This window comes from Petromyzon marinus, chromosome 75 (assembly GCF_048934315.1).
Source record: "Petromyzon marinus isolate PM22_M1 ecotype Great Lakes invasive population chromosome 75, UKy_Petmar_22M1.pri1.0, whole genome shotgun sequence".
In the NCBI taxonomy this organism is placed as follows: Eukaryota; Metazoa; Chordata; class Hyperoartia; order Petromyzontiformes; family Petromyzontidae; genus Petromyzon; species Petromyzon marinus.
In genome coordinates, this window is record NC_133741.1 from 460924 (window position 1) to 477862 (window position 16939).

Sequence of the window (16939 nt, forward strand, 5' to 3'; positions counted from 1 at the left end):
CAGTCATTCGCAAGATGGTGACCCCACAACACAAGGCGTTTTGCGTTATGCAGTTCAGCAAGACTGAATCTGTAATTGCGGTGGAGCGTGCGTTTCAACGGCGTTTTGGAATTTATCCCCCAATGTTAAAGAGCATTCGTTGTTGGTACCGACAATTTGAGGAAACAGGCTGTTTATGTAAGGGGAAGAGCACAGGGTGACCACGCACCTCAGAGGAAAACGTGAGAAGAATTCAAGAGAGATTTCTGCGTAGCCCACGCAAGTCCACTCGTCGTGCCAGCCGAGAACTTGCGATCCCTCATACGACTATCTGGCTTGTGTTAAGGCAACGTTTAATCATGAGGCCATACCGGTTGCAAATGGTACTGGCTCTTCGTGCAGGTGACAAAGGAACGCGTGTAGAATTTTATGATGCGATGTTACAGAACATGGAGGACGACAGCTTCTTACCGCGTTTGATTTTTAGTGATGAAGCAACGTTTTATCTAAGCGGTAAAGTTAACCGTCACAATGTGCGCATATGGGGATTAGAGAATCCACACAAAACTGTCGAGCATGAGCATAATTTCCCGAAAGTGAACGTGCTTTGTGCTGTTTCTCAAATAAAGGTTTATGGACATTTCTTTTTTGAGGGAAACACAATTACGGGGCAAGCATATCTCGAAATGCTGCAGAAGTGGCTCTTTCCACAACTTGATGAAGATTCCGATTACTTTATTTTTCAGCAAGACGGAGCACCACTACATTGACACCTGCAGGTTCGACGTTTTCTAAATGACACACTGCCTCAACGTTGGATAGGACGCATGGGACCCCAAGACTTGGCGCTACACTCTTGGCCCCCAAGATCCCCACACATCACACCCTGCGACTTTTTCTTGTGGGGATACGTCAAAGACCGTGGTGTCTTTGTGCCACCATTCGCGACTAATCTGGATGACCTCAAAAACAGAATCACGGCAGCGGTGACTTCAGTGGAAGAAGACACTTTGAGAGGCGTTTGGGATGAATTCAACTATCGTCTCGATGTTGTCCATACAGCAGGTGGAGGGCACATAGAGCATTTATAAAATGGGTAGTGAAACTTGATAACTCATTAAACCGTTTGTAACTTTGTGTAATTGTAACATGTTGCCATCGTGAAATATGCCGCTTTGAAATTGGGTCCATGTATTTTAAACACCCTGTATTGTTAAATCTGATGGAATAAACAGCATTATTGAGTGAGCATCATTACAGCTACATAAATGTGTGTTTGGTTGAGAGGTTGGAGTCACCTGATGTGAGTAATGTCCTTCCAATTTTTTTCTACCATCTCTTATTTTGGTACAAACAGTTTATTCCGCTGTCCAAGTGTCCTTAATTCTTTTATCGAGTCTATTTGTTCTTATACATTCATCTACCATCGATATTTACGAATTTCTGTCTCACTTAGTATAACATGTAGGCTTTCGCGACCAATATCATCCGTAATAGAGTTTTTTTATGGGTAAGATCGTGTACAAATATAAGTGTCGTTAAAACCCGCCACCACCCGCCACAGCCAACTAGTAAGGGTAGTCTAGTAAACATAACGTGCCAATTCGTCACTAGTACAGCACAGTGTGTTGGAGAGCCAAGCCATCACATTTACAATTTGAGTACGACGTTTCGCCAGTAATTACGACTTGCTTCATCAGGCGACAGCCAGATTTGTGGAAAAGTCCACCTGTTTCGTTCCTTATATAGGAGGCGTAGATGTGGTGACCACACTTCTGCACTCTTGCACAAAGAAGGGGGGGGGGATTAATGAGTCAACATACATTATGCATGCACATTATGCGAGCCCAATTGATATTGTCTTTCCTGTCCATCAAATAATACATTAAGTGCATGCCTATACAGGCCACGATACCGTTGGTACAGCTATTTTAATACACACAATGGACAGTGGCTCCTTCAACTTAACCCACATCCTCTCCCCTGGTCTTCCCTATTTTCCTTATTTAGCAACTTCTGCATTCCCTTTCCTGGCCCTGTTTATGGATTTTTAGGTTTGAGCACTTATCCATGGATTCTTATTTTATGCTTTAACGTTTTCTGCTGCCTCATATATACTGTCCTAAAACCGTATCTCTACTTCTGGATCTGACTACCCTTCTTCAGCCATATTCGTAAGAATTTTAAACTTACCTCCTATTCTTTTCTGAAAAGTTGTTGAACCTGGGGATATTAAGCTGTTGGTGTGTCAAAGATAGGCAAAGTGTATCCATCTTTCGTAACCCATAGCTTTGAATTTACTTCTCTCATCCGGATTGGAGAGGACTCAAAGTGTGAGTTATCTCCTGGTGCGAGCAAAGAGTAATACTGCTTTAACCCATTAAGCCGCCTTAACTTGGGTTGGCATCCTCACGTGTACTGTGCCACATACTTTACCATGCTTGTTTAGTGGTGTATTCACACGGACACTTTTAGCTTTTCTCCTGTGTCACTTTATCACCTCACATCCCATGTGGATGCTCCTCTCACTAACACAATGCACCCTTGTTCCGAACTCCCTCTCTCTATACTCAACTAGCCTGTCACTCTATACTCCGCTAACCTGTTGCTCCACACACACCCTTATATCCCCCTCCTCTTAAGGGTCCTTAGTTACCCCCCATTTAACTAGCGTCTCAGCGGCGCCTCCTGCACGTGCTCTCTCTTATCATCTCCCGCCTCTGACGTCTACCCCGTTTTCCCACGCTCGCACCTGCCTGTCCCCCAATGCATCCGCTTAATTGCTGCTTCTCCCCCTAATTGCTAGCGCCTCTCTGGAGGCTACTCCATGTCTAGACGCTTGCACCTGCTCGCCGTCAAATGTACCCGCTGTTTGCAAACCCCGTGCGTTATGCCACTACATTACCTGCCCCCCCCCGTTATGAAAAACCCAGCCGTCCCAGCTGACCTTATATACAACACAAGTAACGCGCGAACCCGTGACACAGGTACCAAGAACCATGAGAAGAGAAAAAAACAACAATAACAATTTGTTGGAGTGTCAAAGAGCAGTCTGTTCCACCGAGGATGGAATGGCGCAGTGGTCCGTGGCGCTGCCCATCCCACATTCCTCAACGAAACGTAATTCTCTGGGAGCAGGTTTCTGCAGCTGGCCCGTCCCCGCGAACCGGGTCCAGCACGGCCGGAGGAGGAGACGGGCCAGAACTGGACGAGGAGTGATGTCCCTTCCATGACGAACGGTGTTCCGATGGTGGGTCACGTGGGAACATCACTGTCGTAACTCTCGAGTTGAATGTAACCCTCCGGGAGTGGGTTCCCGCAGCCGGACCGTCCCTGTGCACATGTTCTTTTAATGACGAGCGACGTGCCCGGACTCAGGCGGTGGCCCGGTTGGCGTCAGTCGTCGCGATCCTGTGGGCGGAAGAGGACAATACTCCCGACGCGCATCCAACATGGGCCGTTTCGGAATGGGGGATGATGCATGGCGGTACAAATGTTTTGAGGCGTGATGGGTGTACGAACCAACGACGTCGCCCGACTTGAATGCAAACATACTGGGGTTGTAGAATGTCTATGACCTCAACAGGACCTTGCCACGGGCAATGCAGCTAGGCCGAAGTGCCCATGGGCACTAGAAGGCAATTAAGCCATGCCCTGTCTCCTACCTGCTATGGGTCACGTGACAGTTGTATACCTCGCAGCCGTTAGTTGGCCGCCTGCCGCTGAGCCTCCCTCAACCGGTGGAGAGTCATCTGCATGGAAACCGGCACAGTTGATGCCTTGCCCAGTGGACGCATGCCCAATTGCACCATTGTGGGGGTTTCAGGTTCCCTACCATTCATTAAATAAAAGGGCAAAAATCCCGTCGAGGCATGGGGGGGGGCAGCCTATAGGTGGCAAGGACACCAGGGATGTGCAAGTCCCAATCAGAATGAGTCGCGTTTACCTGCTGACACAACATGGATGTCAAAGTCTGGTGTAATCGCTCAAGCATTCCATCCGTTTATGGGTGGTAGGGGGAAATCCGAATCGTTTTAGTGCCCAGGGAGTCACACACCTCCTTTAGTAGCTTGGGGGAACATTTTCTCCCTGGTCAGTGAGCAGATTTGCTGGGGCACCTTTATCAAGCACATACTCCTACAGAAAGGCCTCCGTTATGGATGCCGCCAATTAGTCAGACAATGGCCACGCAATTGGCCATCGGTTGAGATACTCAACTCCTATTAGCAAATATTTGTGACCTCTGGGTAACGGAAAATGGTTCCAAAATGTCCAATGCCACCAATTCGTTCACACAAGACACCGTTATGGATTGCAGCGGCACCCTGTGTGGTTGTGTGGGTGACTTCTGACGCGCACACTCTGGACAAGCTTAATAAACAGATACACATTGTTGTCAATCCCTGGCCAATAAAAATTCATCTTTAAGGTCGAGAGTGTCTTCTTGACACCCAAATGTATACATTTTTCGTGCACTGCATGCGTAAGTCTACCTCGTCGGCTCACGGGCACCACTAGACAAAACCGTTGGAGCTCTACATCCCATCGTAGGAGGAGCCCCTCACTGAGCTGCATAAAAGGGCGCCCTGCAGCTTTCGGTTGTCGGGAGGCCCGGCGCCTCAAATTCAGCAGGGAGGCATCCTCAACCCGGAGCCGTCCCCACTCGCTGTAGTTCAGGCCTAATATGCAGTAGGCTGGTGCTTGCGCATTACTGGCCTGGACCGAGTCAGCTGCGGTGACCATCTCGGGCAATTTCTGCAGCGGAGGTCCCCACCGAGTTGAGCTCATCATGCATCTGCATGAGCCGGGCGGCGGCAGCCGGGACAGTGCATCCGCATTCACATGGTGCGCCTATTTTATATACAGTACAGTAAAATTTAATTCCTGGAGGATTTTAATACAATGGACCATTTGGCTGGAAGGTTGATTCACACGCAGGGAGTATTGGAGTGCTGCGTGGTCGGTACGTACAAGTAAGGGCAGTACAACTGTATGAAATGGACCATGGAAAGCAGCTCCCTTCGTGTGACGCAATGCCGCTTCTCAGCGGTAGAAAAAAAACGCTGCTGCCGTACACCACGACTCTCTCTACCCCGTCCACGACCGGGGACAGGACATCGCCTAAGTCCATATCACAGGCGTCAGTGTCCAGGATAAAGGGTTTGGCGAAATCTGGATAAATGAGCGGTGGCACACTTGCCAGAGCATCACAAAGCACTGCAAAATAATAATTTTCCACCTTGTCCCAATGCAATCTCTGTCCCTTGGCTGTTAGAGCATGGAGCAGTTTGGCAATTGTCACAAAATAATTTACAAACCTGCGAAAGTACGAGTCGAACCCCACAAAGCTATGGACTTCCGCCACCAATTTGGGGGTTGGCCACATGTGCATGCAGGCCATCTTATCCGGGTCGTTAGCGACCCCTGATGCACTAACATGGCCCAAATACTTGACCGTAATTTGCAACAAATGGCATTTTTGCGGCTTAAATTTCAAGTTTGCATCACGCACTCAAGAGCAAACAGCGCAGCCACTGCAAGTGCTTGTTGAAAGTGCGACCAAAGACAATGATGTCATCTAGATTCCCATTGCAAGCCAGATAGAACCAATTCCATGAGGCACTGAAAGGTGGCCGGCGTGGAGGGAAGTCCCATCGGGAGACAATTGAAATGGGACAATCCCTGTGGTGTTCAGAACGCCGTTTTAGGTTTAGATTCTGCGTCCAAGGGCAGTTGCCAAAATCCTGACAGCAAATCGAGGGTTGAGAAGATTTGTGGACGAGACAGAGCATCCAAGGAATCGCCCATCGAAGGAAGCGGGTATGCGTCTGCTATGTAAATTTTGTTGAGTTTTGGAAGTCAACGCCAAATCGCAAGGAGCCATCACGTTTTTTAACCAATACAATGGGTGACCCCCAAGGGCTGGTGAAGGAAGAGAATTTCTGCAGCCAACATCTCCTCCACAGTCTGACGAATACATTCCTTTTCATTGAGGCTCATTCTTTGAGAAATTAATCGAATGGGAGGCGAGTTCTCCATATAAATATGGTGTTGCAACAGGGTGGTATGTCCTATGTCGTATTTGCCATTGCGATAGACGTCCTGGAATTCGTGCAAAAGTCATCGAAGTTGCGCTTGCTGGTCTGTTGATAAATCCTTGTTTTCCTGACACAACCTCTGCATCCATGCGGGTTCGACACCGCTAGCAGGCGAGACATTCCCCACAACCCCTGACATGCACGCCATTTGCTCCGTGCATGGGGCCGCCGTCGCGTGTGCCAACACTGCCTGCTTGGAAAACTGCCGGTGTATGGCCCGCATTAACCACTTGGAGGAAGGGATCACGGTTTGCTGGCATGACAGTCAGTGCCCCCACCAAGGAGGGTGTTCGCGATATTGCGTTAGAGGGGGTCAAGGGGATCCCCTCCGAATTTAGCAGGGCCAAGCTCTTATGCAACTGTAATGGCACAAGCATTTGCGTGGCTGGCGAAACGTGCTGTCTGGCTAACTGTAGCCTGCACAACTGCATTAACTGATGCATTTGTTGTGGGGGATTTAAAAAAATGCAGGCACTGCCCCGATTCAGTTTCAGTTTAATTTATTAGGTATAGCCCTGGGAGCCATACGGCTCTTGAATCAGGTGCAACCGCAACAAACAAAAACATGAACAAGAAGCATATTAAAGTGAAAAAAGCAAAGTCTTCCAGAAAAAAGCACTGTATATCAATGCTGTGCAAAAATCCCAGTGGGATGCAAGTCAAACAAAAACCATAAGACAATTTAGATTAAAGTTAGTCTAACTCTGTACTACAACAAACAAATATGGCTAAACCAAAACGTTTTCTAAATCACCAAAATAAAGCTATAAAAACAATGTTACAGTGATCATAGGAACTGTGATAGAAATTTTACAATAACGATATACATAACATGTACTACCAAATTTTGCAGCCATAGGTGGCTGCATGAGTCACTCCATAACATCAGGAGTATCAGTAGGAGTATAAACAAAATTTCATTGCACCTTTAAAGATCAGCACACTGTAATCAAAAAACAAAATCATACTTTGCAGCGGTCATCCGGAGCGATACATTTGATTTCAGACCACTGAATAGCAGTGGTAGCTAGGGTTGTACAACTCCTCTAGAGCAGTTTAGAGTTAAGATCTCGCAGGTAGTGATCCAAGATGCAGTTTATTGGCGATAGCATTCCAGACCCTGGGGGCATCAATAGCAAAGGCCCTTCCTCCAGTATGATGACATCCCAATACATGCTTGGTCCCACCATTATTTTGAGGGGCATCCTGCATAAAAAAATCCGTGCCCAACAAGCAGAGCACTTCCAGAGTTTTAGAAATCAACACAGGCCCATTCATTACCACTTCTCCTATTTGCACCGTTGCAATCATGCGATCGACTATCCCCAAACTACCCCCATTCATCGCTATACATGGCCCGTCAACCTGCTCCTGAGGCCGAGGTGATGCCGGCAATGAACGAAAAGTAGGCAACTAAATAAGGGTGGCCGAGGCACCTATATTGATCAATACCCGCACCTGCACCCTCTGGATAAGGCCCATTATATCCGACGATCCCGCTGCAGCACCGACCACTCGATAGGCCAACACACACCACCGCTCAATGTCCTGTGGACCCGCAGCCAACAAACCAACACTATGAGCCTCTGACGCGACGGGATGAACAGTAACCGGATGAAAGAATGGCGAGGTGCGCTGTGGTTGAGTGATGGGAGGGAAACGGCCGTGTGTATGGTGCGTCGCGACTCGCCTGTGGTCCTTGGGAAGAGGAGGTACTGGCGCTGGAAATCTAAGGGGTCTGGGCGAACCACCGAAGCACAGACAGCAATTCCTGGCGATGTGTCCCGTCCGACACAGTTAAAGCATGCCCGCAAAAAGGGCCCAATCAGCGGGCCACTCCTTGGTGTCCACTCGACCGGCGGCCGGCCTCCTCACCTTTATTTGCACCGTCGATCTTGGGACCAGAATGCATACACCGAACTGCCATCGCTGGACTCCAAGTACCCTTTTTCATCAGTGCACGCCATTGCTGCAGGCCATCCTCTGAGGCTCAGGTGAGCTTGTATATTTCGAGCGACTTGGAGGGACGTGAAGTCGTCGTGGTCGGCGATGGCGAGGACAATGCTCAGCTCTCTTGCCAGCGCCAAGCACTGCTCCAGGGCGAGCGAGTCGAGGGCTGCTTGATCCATGGAGGGGTAGGCCGCTTGTCTGAGTCCCAAGAGAGCGCTGCGGAATGCCAGGGCCGTCTCAGTGTCCCCCCGTTTTCTGAGCAGGAATCTTACGTGGATGTTCAATGCTGGGTCAAAGTTCGCTGCCATCGCGGAGCAGGCATCAGTGAATGAAGAACGATCAGCCTCGGGGATGGAGTAGAAGGCGGTCAATGAATCATCATCCAGGGCCGTCGGCAAGGCCCATAGCGCCTCGTTCACAGACCAGTCCCCCAAATGACATGCCGCCTCGAAGTGACAGTGGACCGCCATTCAGCTGCCCCCAGCCACGGCAACCGGAGCATCAGAGACGGCCGCACAGCAGGAAACGTAGTCATTGAATCTGGCACAGTCGCTGAAATGGCCGCGCGATCGCCATTGTTGAAGTGGCGGGAAGTGTCGGCGCATCCGCCAGCACCAAAGTCATCGCCTGGTTTGCCACCATAACCGCCGACAGCGTCCGCTCCAGATTGGCAGCGAGTTCCTGGCAAGAATGATGTCTCTGTCGTTTTCATCATTGGAGAAGTCAACGGGTAAGTTCCTTTTCTTAGCTGCTTTCTTTGCCATGATGGCGACGTAGGTTCTTGGCTACATCGACACCAAATGTAGTGGTGTATTCACACTGACACTTTTAGCCTTTCTTCTGTCACTTTATTACCTCGCATTCAGTGTGGATGCTCCTCTCACTAACACAACGCACCCTTGCTGCTTACATTTTATTATTTTCCTTCTACGTGACTTTACCGAAAGAACCAAGAATATGAATCCCTGCAGTCACAAAAGCTTTAAATCGAAATTTAACCACCTCTACGGGGATGGTTTCCACATAACTTTGAGATCCTTCAACAAGGATCAACTGATCGAGTCTTTCACCCTTCTGAAGAGATGCCGCGACTCGAAGGTAATACCAATCGCATTTACACTAACCTCTGCTGCTGTAGCTTCTTCTAATGCGAAACGAATTCTGTCTAGAACTAGCTTAGCTCTTATTGCAGAGAAAAGCAGACTTATGCACACCGAACTAGATCAGTTAGATAAAACACTCTCCACTTATCATTGACGGCAACAATGTCCACATCGGATTGGTAACATGTTGACAATATGACTGCCTCTTCAGCTGCCACAATGTCGACCAAATGTAACCAATGTAATTTCCAAATTTAACCTCCTCTCCAACAAGAGACCGGACCCCCCCCCCCCCCATATCCGGTTGTAGCCAACTTTTTCATGGAGAAAATTGAGACTGACGCCATCCAGACTGCCACTCTATGTCCGACCTTATGGAAGAGGTACGTGGATGACACTGTTGTCATCTGGCAACATGGCCAGCCTGCTCTAGACCAATTCCTCGACCACATCAATTCCATATACCCAGCGATCAGATTTACCATGGACGTCGAAAAAGATGGCAAGCTACTATTTTTGGATGTCCTAATAAAAAAGAGACCTGATGGCTCAATGAGCCACTCTCTCTACAGGAAAGCTACCCATACAGATGCTTACCTAAAACCGAATTCCCACCACCATCCATCCCAGAAGAATTCCCTCATCAAGACTCTGCACCATAGAGCCCAATGCATCTCCGACCAGGAACACATTGCGAGTGAACTCAAGCACGTACACCAAGCTCTCAAGGCTAATGGTTACTCCGACTACACAATCCGCAAAGCCATCACTCCAACCATGAAGAAGAATCCTCTTGATGAGCCATTCAAAACCATCACCTTACCCTACATTGCGGGGTTCGTAAAAAATCTCTAAAATCCTGAATAAACTCAAGATCCAGGTCTGATTCAACACAGTACATAAAATCCGTGATCTGGTCCCGTCTGTAAAAGATGTGGTTCCAGACATACAGTACCCGGGCGTCTACAAACTAAGTTGCCTCTGTGGTAGTAGTTACATTGGAGAAACCAAACTACATGTCTCGGACCACATCCGTGAACACAAAGCAGTCCTGAAAACATGGTAGGACGAACACCTCAGCCGTGGCAGACCATTGTTATAATTCAGTGGGCTCACATGACATTGACTTCTCCAAGACGGAGGTTCTCTGCAAGCCATCCGGCTACCATGAGAGATTCGTTCAAAAGGCCATCCACATAAACAAACACAGAGACAATTTCAACCGGGAAGATGGATTCTGGCTCAGCAATCATTGGAAGGATGTGATAAACCATTTCGCGTCTTGATTTATTGTGTTCACGTTTACGGTGACTTTCAAACCGCATTCCATTCGTTGGCATTGACTATATAGCTTTTGTATTCTCCTCATGGATCAGAGTTCTTGCTCGGCTGCAAGTTTCCTGCTACCACTCTCCCATTACATATTTCTTTGCTTCGTCTTAGTACCTTTCACGCGACGGTCAATGGTATGGTGTATAGCAGATTGTATAACAAAAATAGTATAGTGTAATGTTTAATATAATGTATAAGGTAATACATAGTATCGTAATTATATAGTGAATATACAGCAGTGTGGTATACAGTAGGGTTTGTAGAATAATACATAGTGTAATATTACAATGTATAGTCTAAGGTATAGGGAAGTGTATATTAACGCAGTGTATAATTCAATGTTGGGGTTTGTCTATGGCAGTGTATAGTACGGTGTATAGTCGTGTGATGTAGAAAAAAGTTTAGTTGGAGGCATATTAATATAATGCATAATGTTAGAGTTTATATTGGTGCTGTGTATACGATATTATAGTGTAGTTTATATTGGAAGGTATATTGTAATGTATAGTAGTCTAGTTTATAGCATAGTTGTAACGCAGCACAGGACAGTGCAGCGCACCGTGGCTGTTTCTCCCTCTCTCTCCCCTCCTCCGTTCCGAGCATAGATGGACTCTTCCGTCTGAACAACGCTAAGCGCTGTCCGTGGTGCTAACGTTAATAAAAAAAAACCTATACTTTTTTTCGACATAGAAGTGTAATGTATAATGACTCATTGTTAGTAGCTCAGCTTATTGGAGAGTATATTGAGTATACGGAATATATTGATGTAGTTTTATATTTTAGTTTTTTTTATCGGTTTACTATATGGTAGTCATTATATAGTGTAATGTATACCCAGTTACTTAATGTTCATAGCTCAGCTTATTGGAGAGTATATTGAGTACATTGATTATATTGATGTCGTTTATATTTAGGTTTTTATTTTCACATCGGTGTATTGTATGGTAGTCGGGTATTTGCAGTTCTTTAGAAACTCCTTTTTTGTTTTCCACATAATGCATTAGCTTGATACGCGGTGGTTTGGCTGCTGCAGTTCTTTATTATTATTATATATAAAAAATACCTGCCTTTAATACTGCTAATCCTACATAATACACTAGCATAGTATGACTTTGCGACCCCCCCACCGCCTACACATTCCACAATGAGTGACTAATCCCATATCTGCATTTGTCATCAATATGATACATTCCTCTCTTGATATGTAAACTCCTTTGTCAAGGCGCTCAACTCCTCTCACCCAGCTTAAAAAACGCTGCCAAGCTTAGCAGTGTTCATTAGGACGCTGTCTTTCTGACAGCTCTGTTTCTTCACCTGAGGACGGCTGCTTGCGTTGTGGACGAAACGGCGTGAGAATTTTATTGTTTTATTTTTATGATTTATGATTTCCCTTCGACGTGACTTTACCGAAAGAACCAAGAATAAGACGAAATGTTCCTTTTATAGGTAAGATACGGCACGGTATTTATGCCAGTATTACATGCGAATGTACAATATTTATTACTAATTTTTATTTCAACAATGCTTCCTATTTTTGTTAAACCGCAACACATTTTATAACACTGACCGTATGTCCATTTAAATACAGTACATTGTTTTTTCCGACTTACAAACCGTTCGACTTCCGAACGGACCTAAAGAACGGAGCCCATTCATAAGTTGAGGACTGCTCGTATTGCTAGGGCTGGATTAAGGTTGTGAGGGTATTAAGGCTAACTGCGTGGACTGGCTGAAGTATGTACTCTATTACATATTGCATTTAAAAAAAAAGTAATTGAACATATTCATTTACCTATGTAAAATTAAATGTATTCGACTCAAGGTGAATTCAAACATAAATTACTCACACTAATTTCTTCAAACGAGAAAAAATCCTAGATTTATCTGTGGCAAAGTCATAAAAATGTAATTGTAATTGATAGACAAAATTGTCTGATGACTGTGCTACCGTGGCTTAACTGTTCATTCAACGTAATATGGAGGGTCTCAAGGAGGACCAACAAAATATGACGGCCTTATTAACCTATGGGGTTATCTGTCCCTGTATCTATTAATGTCAGCATAGTTTCCAAACAGAGCTGCCTTCAGCTGGTTGTTGTACAGAACTAGGAATTCAGTGTTGGCTGGGATCTCAGCAGGGACTGAACTCAGATGCCGACTTTCACAGTTCACCACGTGCGCAGGACCCCATCCGTGGTACTTGCCATGGTAGCAACTACAGACACCTGCTTGTCCACACGTGGGGAGCCAGGGCTGGGCTAGACAGGGACCCGAGAAACCGTCACCGCTGCCATCACAGCAGCAGTAAGTAAGCATCATCGCCAGATGATTTGTTTAAAAACTAACATTGGGTGTACCCGGTGTAAATTACGCTAATCTAGCATATCTTCAAATATATATTCACGCATTTATCTGTTTTTGAAAATTTTATGTTTTAATCAAAGATTTCTATAAATAACAATTGTAAATGTCCGAGCTTTTCCGATACTACACTAAGTGACTAACGATCTGACTCTTGATCGAGCAACATGTAATTGCTCGTGACTAAAAACAGGCTTAGGTAAAGGAATATTTTATCAAATGTTTGACCTTGTGACTTATTGTCATTTAAAGCGCCAATCGTATGGAGTTTTTTTTCGTTTGAAACTGAATGGTAAATTTGTGTCTGACGGAATGAGTGGGATTCTTGGATTAAGTACCGTATTTAAGTTTGCTACACTGATCATTTTTGCTTCCTGAGGAAGTATTCCAATTCAGATAAGACTGTAATAACTCTTCCGGGAATGCAAGTTGATCAATAGTATCATCACTAACAATAGTATCCACGCTTATTAAAACTTCAGTTCCATTATTATGGCTGAGTATTTGTTGTTGATATTAAAATGGGCTTCGTTTGTAAGACTCAGTATTGCGCTTCCTTTAAGTTGTTCAAAATTAACCGTAGAAAAGTAAATGTCACCCTATAGTTGCGCAACTTTATATTTATTTTCTGGATAGCAGTGTGAGGGTAATGTTAATGAGCCATTCCACGAATTCCTTATCACTTTCCAGAGCTCATATATTTTTATTTCAGCTTCTGCACCTGTATTTTTCCTCAGAGCCGATGGTTCTTTATACAACTTGCAACAGTAAGAGACAGTGAACAATGGAAAATAACTGGTAGGACTTGTCTGAAATCTCCACCCAAAAGTATTGCTTTGCTTTCAAATGGTTTACATATTCCTGTCAGAGCACGCAATAATCTATCAACAGCTTGAAATGCGTGTGCATGCGTCATTTATCCTTCATCCCAGATAATTAGTTTCGATTGGATTAGATTTCTGGCTTCCCTTGTGTTTGGCTTCAAATTGCAAGTCGATGTTGCAGTTATTTTCTAAGGAATTTTGAAGACTGAATTAGCAGTTTGGCCTCGACCTAATAATGCTGCTGCTATTACTGTTGACGCAACTGGTCTTGCTATGTCTTATATAACTCTAATAGTAATAAGTAGTGTTGGGTATAAAGAAGTTGTTCATGTTCCAGCAGGACCATCCAAGAAAAATACTTATTGGTATCATCTGAATCATCGTAGACTGCGTCTGTAATGTATCAACAACATGGCACTGCTCGTTGTTCATTTGTTGTGTGTTTAGAATCGCTTTGTCCCGTTCTGCTCGAACATCGAAGGATTCTGAATTCAGAAATACTGGCAGCATATCAACTGAGGGCAGCTTAATTTTTTTCAAATTGAGACCATACGCTTACAATAGTTAATTGATTTCTGCAAGAGCATACAGGGGCACAGTTTTTCTGAGTACTTTCTGATCAAGTCTTGAAAATGTATGCTTTTCCTAAAGTTCTGGTACGTTTTCCAGTTCTCGAAAGCCACACATCATTGCAAACAGCTGTCCCAAATTGATTGGCATTCTTATTTCACTTGCTTAAGTAAGAATGTCGTGCCACATCTTATCATCCTTTATAAGGCCTAATTGTGGACAGGCTTGTTGAACTGTGTCGCACTCTTTTTCATTTATAGTTTTGAGATCTTTATAACTTTTAACTCCATCAACACGTTTCAGTAGCATGCACAAATAATAACCTTCACGATCTCGAATGCTTATGCCGGCATCCTTAGAAAGACACTTGTTACCTATCAAAGTTTTTTTTTCCCATTTTCCAGTAGTTTTGGCGAAAGTAGAATGTTTCGCTATTTCTATGCATTTAAGAGCTCTTTGATTAAGTCCAAACCATGGTAGATGTATGTATTTTCTCTTAATTATCGATGTAAACCTTTTTCTTCACGACCTCCACGAAAGATTACTTGTTGCTGATCTGGCATGTGAGCAGCTAATCGTATAATTGCGTGTGATTAAAAAAAAAAAACACAGTGAACCCATTTAAAAGCCACATCACTTCCAGAGCGCTAACATATCTTTCATCAGAAAAAGTAAGAATTTCGTCATGTTCAAGAACACCATTTGCTGGATATATTTTGGAGTTTAATGGATACAGCATTCTTTAGATACATCATTGTATAGATATATTACACTTTTAACAGATGCACACACTTCTACATTGATATGCGCATTGAATTTCTTTCAGAGCCATTGATTATAAGGAACTATCTGTCCATCGATTGTGGATAGTATATTTTCTGATTTGAGCTGTTATTCCTTCTTTTCATCGGTATATCGGATATCCATTGACGTTCTCTTTGGATTGTTCATTACACTTTTTTGGGAATCCTTTACAACAAGATTTTTCCTTCATGTGGGGCGATGTTGGATTCACATTTCCACAGGGTCCATGTACCATATATTTAGTTACACTTTCAAACAGTTTCGGGTTTATTTTTGTTGGAAAGTTCAGTGCTCACATATTTGTCAATATCATCGTTTGTTCTGATCTTTGAGTTTGCATCAAGTGTGAGCAGCATATGTGCATGGGCTAACCCTCGACAACATGGTGTCGAGCTGACAGGCCATACCGTAGTGGAGAGATCAATAAGAAACAGTTGAACTTCATGCCAGGTAAGGTGGATAATATATTATAACATTGAGAAAAAATGCTGAAATAAAAACCCTGATCTTCACAAGGTATTCATAAACCTTGATCGGCATAAGAGTGCCACGTAAATTAATTCGGCGGTGTCCGAGAACAAGGTGGGTCCCTAAAACCTATGAGACCTGTAAAAGGCATGTATACGAGAAAAGGTACTTCAATGGAGAGCTTCTGCCGAAGCTCTGAATACTTTTCCATCCCTTTCCTTCGTTCTTTATACTTAATTTAGACACCGTGAGAAGAGAAACACAAAAGTCGTACATTGCGACAGTTTCTCGTGGTATTGTGCTATGTGGAGAAAACAGATTAAGTATAGCAAAATCTGTAAAGATGGATCTACTGCCTGGGAAAATATGATATGTGGACAGGTAGAGCAAGATACAGAATATTACATTTCAAATTAAGACAGGAATAGCAAAATATGCAAAAAGTCGCGAAGTTGAAAGCCAATGTGGTCAAGTGTCTAGGGCAAACAGTACAAGAGCGTGGTCCACTAGACAATGAGATGAAAGCGAGGATCCCAAAGAAATTACTAAAATGTAGAAAAAATAAGTGCATTGGTTTACGACAGGAATATGCCAAGGAAATATATATTTACAGTATTAATAGAAATAGCATTGATATTCTAGATTTAAAGCTTTCGTGACTGCAAGGATCCATACTCTTTGGTTCTATTTGGTAAAGTCACGTAAAAAAACCGTAAAAAAACAAAAATAAATACAAAATTCACTACGTTTCGGCCACAACACAAGTGGCCTTCATCAGGTGAAGGGAGCAGACTGTCTAGAGGACAGCGCTGGAGTGAACACAGCCAAGCTCAGACCGCGACCTTTAAGCTGTGTGAGAGGAAGCAGAGCGCCTTGACAAAGGAATTAGCATAAAATTAGCAATTAATTGGCAGACTTAGCATGATGAACGATGTACAGGGGGGCAAGACCGCCTCAGCAGTACTTAACTCAGCCCAATTGGTCTCTATGGTCAAAGACGTTGTACTGTCCCCTGACAATATCCTTGTCAGCTTCGATGTGGTCTCTTTGTTCACTAAGGTCCCAGTACCTGATATCATTGAAATAATTTAAAATTTGGTCCAACATGGACTAGACCCCAATACATCTGCACTGGTTAGGCACTGCCTCAACAATACCTACTTTACTTGGAATGGCTCCTTCTACAAACAACATGAGGGTACCCCCATGGGATCCCCCTTATCACAAGTGATAGCCAATATTTTCATGGAGAAATTTGAATCAGACGTCATCCAGACTTCCACCCTCAGACCTTCCCTGTGGAAGAGATATGTAGATGACACTTTCGTCATTTGGCCACATGGCCTCCCGGCTTTGAACCTTTTCCTAGACCACATTAATTCCAGACACCCCGCCATCAAATTCACCATGGAAGTGGAGAAAGATGGCAAGCTACCATTCTTGGATGTTC

At 44.5% G+C, this 16939-nt stretch overlaps 1 long non-coding RNA gene across 1 annotated transcript in view; it reads right to left on the minus strand.

The window, feature by feature from the left end:
* Positions 1-697: 697 nt before the first annotated feature.
* Positions 698-16939, minus strand: part of LOC142907115 (uncharacterized) — a 34162-nt gene continuing 17920 nt past the window's right edge. The window contains exon 2 of the long non-coding RNA XR_012930804.1: positions 698-3390. This is a non-coding gene — a long non-coding RNA (uncharacterized LOC142907115). The remainder of the gene's footprint in view (positions 3391-16939) is intronic.